Genomic DNA, 6664 nt, shown 5'->3' with positions numbered 1-6664 from the left:
ATGATAACCCGTCTCTATTGGTGATCTGTCTGGCTTGGTCTGTGTCCAGGTAAAATCTTGCAAGAAGATATACATTGGGTGCAATAAGTATCCGATACAATGTTGATTTATTTTTATTACACGAAAATAAAAACAAAACCAAAGGGGTATTCTAATGTATTTTTGCATATAAATACAAATCTCGTATCAAAAATCATATATAATTACACCTTCACTAGATATCTAAGTTTCAAAAAGTATCTAACACAGAGAAAGAACAGTTTAACTTAGCCAAATATTTTTCATGTGATGGTTCATAGAGTTACGTAAATACAGATAACTCTTGACGGCGTATTATTTATTTTGGTCAATTTTGTCGCACTGTTTATATAATGTTTGAAACTGGAGAATTACCCTCAAGGACAAGAATATCAATTGTTCAGCTACACATAGATGGGTCAAGGCATAGAAAAATATTAATGTTGAATATCCCAATTTCGACCACCAGTGCACTTCAAATCAGCCACGTTCAGGGCGCCCTTCTAAAATTTCTAATCGTATGGCTTGACTTTTGGCCCGTGAAGTGATGAAGGATCTACGAATAACTCGTTCTGAAATCCAGAAGACATTAGAAGCATATGGGACACGTGTATGTAAGAATACAATTAGGATAGTGCTTTGAAAGAAACGATTCCAATCGCTGAAACCAAGAAAAACTCCTTTGTTAAAGCCGATTAATGTCAAGAATCGTCTGAAATTTACCAAGGAACATTTGGAGAAATCTTCAGGTTTTGGGGATATAATATTAATGTCAGACAAAACGAGAATTGAGTTATTTGGTCGAAATAGTGTAAGTCATGTCTGGAAACAGAAGAACTCAGTGTTTGACTCAAAGAATACCATCCCTACAGTGAAGTTTGGAGTGGGAGTATAATTTTTTGAAGTTGTTTCTCTTCAGTCGGCCCTGGAAAACTTCACATCATAGAATGGAAAATGGATTCTACGATGTATCGGGCTGTACTTGACGATCATCTCTCGAAATCTGCAGAGGATTTGAACTTATCTAATGGTTGAATATTCCAGCAGGACAACGATCCCAAGTACATGGCTAAGGCAACTACTCCATGGTTCCGGGGAAGGAAATAGTGGTATTAGGATGGCCAAGTCAATCACCTGACCTCAACCTAATTGAAAATCTGTGGCGAGAGTTGAAGTTGATGATACAAAAGAGAGATCCGAGGAATCTAACAGAATAGAGTAGGATAAAATTTCAATTAACATTTGTAACAATCTTGTAAGGAAGTATCCCAAACGTTTGGAGGTCCTGGATATGACCTTAAACTATATCCGATGGTGAGGCTCCAGCTTGCGGACTTTGGGGAGTGTGGAACCACCCTTTAATTGGCATTACTCCCAGGTCCACTCTGACCCGGAGTGGTAGTACCTGTTAGGGTCCCAACTATGGGTTAAATAGAAACTGACTTAAAAAACAAAAACAAATATGATCTATTAAAAAATTGTTCTTCAAAATCATTGGATTCGTCATTAAATAACCTGAAAAGGGTTGATATGCCGTAAAACAAGAACAAACAAACGTTTGGAAGCTGTTATGGCGAGTAAATGCTATATTACTAAATACTAATATTATTTTTTTCATTGTGTTTGATACTTTTTAAACCTTAGATATGATATTTATGTAATTAGCAAGTGAATGCGTAATTATATATGATTTTTGATACGAGATTTGTATTGGTCATACAAAACTACATGAGAATAGCACTTTTTTATTGTTTTTTTTTTAATAAAAATAAATCAACATTTTGCTTGGTATCGGATACTTATTGCATCCACTGTATTTTATGTATTGATTTTCGGTATTTACTTCGACGTGTGTAGAACTAGGTAATAAGTTATGGAAATATATGGCAATCAAATTACACAGAATCTTTTACTTTCATTTTACTTATTTATTTATTTATTTATTTTTTTACATAGGGTCACAACTTATCAAGATCCGAAAATCGCTCGAGAATAGGAGTTAATGAGTGTACGGTAGTTACTGGGAAATTAACTATGTTAGCGATGGAAAGGGGGTATAAATGGATTATTTATGGAGGGGATTCAACAAGAACTTGTTACATTGGACTTGAAGACGATCATATTGTTGTCAGTTGAAAATTGCAGAACAGAATTCCACAGGCGGGAAGTTCTAGGAAATAAGCTTTGTTCATGGAATTTTCGTTTAGATTTAGACAGATAGAGAAGGGGGAATTGCTGATAGCGGTTGTAGTTAGACGAGTGTTTTTTGTGAAAGTTTGACAAGCTCAGACGAACACTTACCATGAAAATAATGATAGAGCAGAGACAGGTTCGCAACGTCTCTTTTGTGGGAAAGAGATATGCAGTGGAGGGAAAAAGGTTTCAAAGCCGGTTTTGAACTTAGTCAAAGTATCCCCATAAGGAATCGTCAGGCTATATATATATATATATATATATATATATATATATATATATATATATATATATATATATATATATATATATATATATACATGTGTGTGCGTGTCTGACCGCCATGACATCTTCTGTATGAATTTAGACAAAAATAAATGTTATACATCGTGAAGTACAATAGCAAGTGTTGTGGAGACGCCCACTAATTAGCATACGTGGGTGAACAAGATATAGATAAAGGTATCAAGTCAGCAAGACCGGGGAGCTGTGTTCGAACGCCGGATAGGTAAGACGCATGTGCCGGTTGATCCATGAAAGACTTTAACACGCCCTCTGCCGGACAATCTTCCAACTGCACCTTTGTAAATATGTATTATATTTTCGTCTTAATATATTTGTTTTACCTTTACTTTCTGCGTTCGTGTTGTTATTGATACAGACACAACAGTGGCGACGGGATTTCGAAAAAAGATTTACGCGTGAGAAAATACACTATCAAACTCAACAGTGGTATTCAGGAAATACTTACTCGTCAAAGATTGAAAAAACATCACTCGGGAATTCAATGTTTAAAACGCAGCAACTACGAAATTGTCAAGCGCTGGATATTTGCACCAAGATTTTTTGTGAGTACTTTAAAAGGAAATTCAAAACCCGGGACACTTGAAAAAAAAAATAAAACAGCAAGCACTTTATTTCAAAGTGCCTACGAAAATAAAACTTGAAAGTTACAGGAACCCTTTCTGCAAAGTGCACACACACAAAAAAAGAAAGTGTTTCGCTAGGATACCGTGAACTTATTAGGTAGATTGTTTTGAAAGAAAAAGTTATTTTATTTTTAGTGTACTAAGAAGGATTTTTTTTCTTTCTTGTACGTAATTAATAACGTAACAAAAGGAAGCGGTTGTTCGTAGTTATTAAAGAAATGAAATTGTAAAGTGACTAATTTGAAAAACAAAATGGAGGATCTTATCAAGTTATTCGCGGAAATGCGAATGTGTCAACAAGAAAGAGACGAAGTACAGAGAAGGCGTCTGCAAGAAAGAGACGAATTACAGAAAAAAGAACTACAAGAAAGAGACGAATTACAGAAAAAAAGAACTATAAGTAAGAGATGAAAGACAGACTGAACGGCTTCTTAAATGTATAGAGCAAATGCAACTTGGTCAAAAAGATTTGTTGGAAAGATTAACGACTAATTCTGCACAGGAAAGCAATACGACTTTTTCCAACGCAACAATTGTGAATAGCATAGATGTGTTCACGAACCTACCGGAAGAGGATAAAACTTTGGAGGCATACTTCAAGAGGTATGAAGATATTTTCGAAACAGATTGCGAAAGCTGGTCAAACGCAAAGAAAGTAAGTTTATTACTTCGAAAGCTTGGTACCAGTGAACATTGCAAATTTGTTGATTTCATATTGTCAAGGAGAACGAATCAGTTAGACTTCGCTGAGACCGTAAAACTTCTTAAGGAGTTATTCGGACCGAACATGTTTCTTTTTCACAAGAGATGGTCGTGTATGAACCTTAAGAAAACAGAGGAGCAGGACTACCTAACATATGCGTCAGTAGTGAATAAACACTGCGACAATTTTAAATTATCGGAACTTACGGTGGACGACTTCAAATGTTTAATTTTTGCACAGGGGCTAGTTTCTACAAAAAATTCAGAGATCCGAAGACGCGTTCTCTCAAAATTAGAGACAGAACAAGGTCTGACACTGCAAAAGTTAGCAGAAGATTGTCAAAGGGCAGTATCGCTAAAAAAAAGACTCCAGAGATATAGAAGAAGCAGGAGTATCGTACATAAGGAAGATTAAAAAATCTGGCAGAAACGCAGGGCAAAGAAAGTGTGAGACTCGTCAAAATCCAAAAGATTACGCGAGTTATAAATACTCAAACTCTAATTACAGAAAACGAAATTACGATTCAAGTCAAAAGAACTATAGAAAATCGGGATCAAGTAATAATTGCGGAAGATGTAATGAAAAACATTGGGGAAAGGATTGTCCTTACAAAAATATCAGATGCTTCAATTGCGACAAAGTCGGACATAAGAGTATTTGTTGCAGAAGAAAATATAGAGTACACCAAATGAGAACAAACGACAAAGAGAAAGACAATTTACAAAAATATGTGTTGGTTAATATTTTCGGCAAACAAATAAAATTTCAACTTGATTCTGGAGCAGATTTATTGGTAATAAACGTGAGCACTTGGAAAAAACTGGATAAACTGATTCTGAAAAAGTCAAGTAACGGTGCAAGAACGGTGACAGGAGACGAAATCAAATTTGAAGGAGAAATCGTCCTGCACATTAATTTAAATGGCACGACGAAGAAATTGAAAATCTTCGTAATTAAAAAAAGCGAGAATTTATTGGGAACAGATTTTATTGAAAAATTCAACCTTTGGGATAAACCGATGTACGCTTTTTGTAAAAAAAAATAACCAACTGCACCAGAACGTCAGAAAATATTAAAAATGAACTAAAGAACGAATTCCCAGAAATATTTACTACGGGATTTAATAAATTTAAAGCTTCGTTCGAGCTAAAAAAGGATGCAATACAAATATTTAAGAAAAAACGGAACGTGCCGTTCGCCGGATTAGACAAAATAGATAGCGAATTAGACAGACTTGAAAAAACGGGCATTTTATCGAAAATCGAAACTAGTGTTTGGGCAGCGCCTATGGTGTACATAAAGAAGAAATCGGAACAAATTCGAGTCTGCGGAGACTTTTCAACCGGGTTAAATAATATGCTACAAGATCACCATTACCCTTTACCAAGCCTGGAAGAGATTTTTGCCAAACTAAATGGTGGGAAAATTTTTTCAAAAGTAGATTTGTCCGACGCCTATTTGCAAATTCCGATAGAAGAAAAATGCTCAAAGATTTTATGCATTAACACACACGGGATAAGATTCGCGCCGGCGATATTCTAGCAAGCAATGGACACAAATGCTGAACGGTTTAGATTGTGCTTGTGCATACCTGGATGATATAATCATAAGGAGCGCGTCCATAAGTGAACATATAGAGCATTTAAAACAAGTGTTCACAAGAATAAACGAGTACGGATTCAAGGTGAAAGAAAACAAATGTGAGTTTTGTCTAGACGAAACCAAGTATTTAAGACAAATAATAAGTAAAGATGGTCGACGCCCTGATCCAGAAAGAGCGATAGCAATTAGGAACATGCCAGCACCACATAACACGATGACTTTACAAAGCTTCTTAGGCCTCGCGAACTACTACCAAGTATTTATCAAAGGCATGCACGACCTAAGAGCTCCGCTGAACGAATTATTAAAGAAAGAAACACCATGGATATGGACAAAAGAATGTCAAGACTCATTTGAGGAAATTAAAAAGACTTTGACGTCAGATTTATCCTTAACTTATTACGACTCAAAATTACAAATAATTGTTGCGAGTAACGCGAGCTCGTATGGTATAGGAGCATGTATACAGCATATCATGCCAGATGGAACGAAGAAACCTATAGCGCACGCTTCAAGGACCCTAATTCCGTCAGAGAAGGCTTACTCCCAATTAGAAAAGGAAGCATTAAGCATTATTTTCGCGATGACGAAATTCCACCGTTATCTGTACGGGAGACATTTTATACTGGAAACAGACCACAAGCCCCTAGTGACTATTTTCGGCTCAAAAAAGGGCTTACCAGTATATATGGCAAATCGGTTACTCCGTTGGGGTACGATCTTGCTAAATTATGATTTTCAAATAAAACATCTACGCTCGGGAAAAATAGGTCATGCGGATGGATTGTCAACTCTTATACCGAAAAGGGATGAAACCTTTGAAGAGTCAGTAATTGCAGCTATACGTTCCAATTATGAGGAAAAAAAACATGGTGGCGAATATAATAAGAGAATTACCAGTCATGCTTACCGATATAAAAAGGGAGGCTGAAAATGACGACGTCATCAAAGACAAAGAAAAAAATAAGGGAAAATGACGGAAAAACGCAATGAGGTATTATTATATAGTGAAAGAGTGGTTGTACCGAAAACCTTGCAGTAAAAAATCTTATGTGATTTTCATACAGAAAACCCGGGTATAAATAGGATGAAGACACTTATGAGGAGTTATGTTTTCTGGCGTAATATGGATGTGGATATTGCATTAACAGTAAACAAATGTAAAGGTTGTGCGTTAGTCGCTAAGGCACCACCGATAGTTCATAAACCTTGGGAAAAA

This window comes from Euprymna scolopes, chromosome 2 (genome assembly GCF_053919585.1).
Source record: "Euprymna scolopes isolate OS-2025 chromosome 2, ASM5391958v1, whole genome shotgun sequence".
Taxonomy (NCBI): Eukaryota; Metazoa; Mollusca; class Cephalopoda; order Sepiida; family Sepiolidae; genus Euprymna; species Euprymna scolopes.
This window is presented reverse-complemented; position numbering follows the sequence as displayed.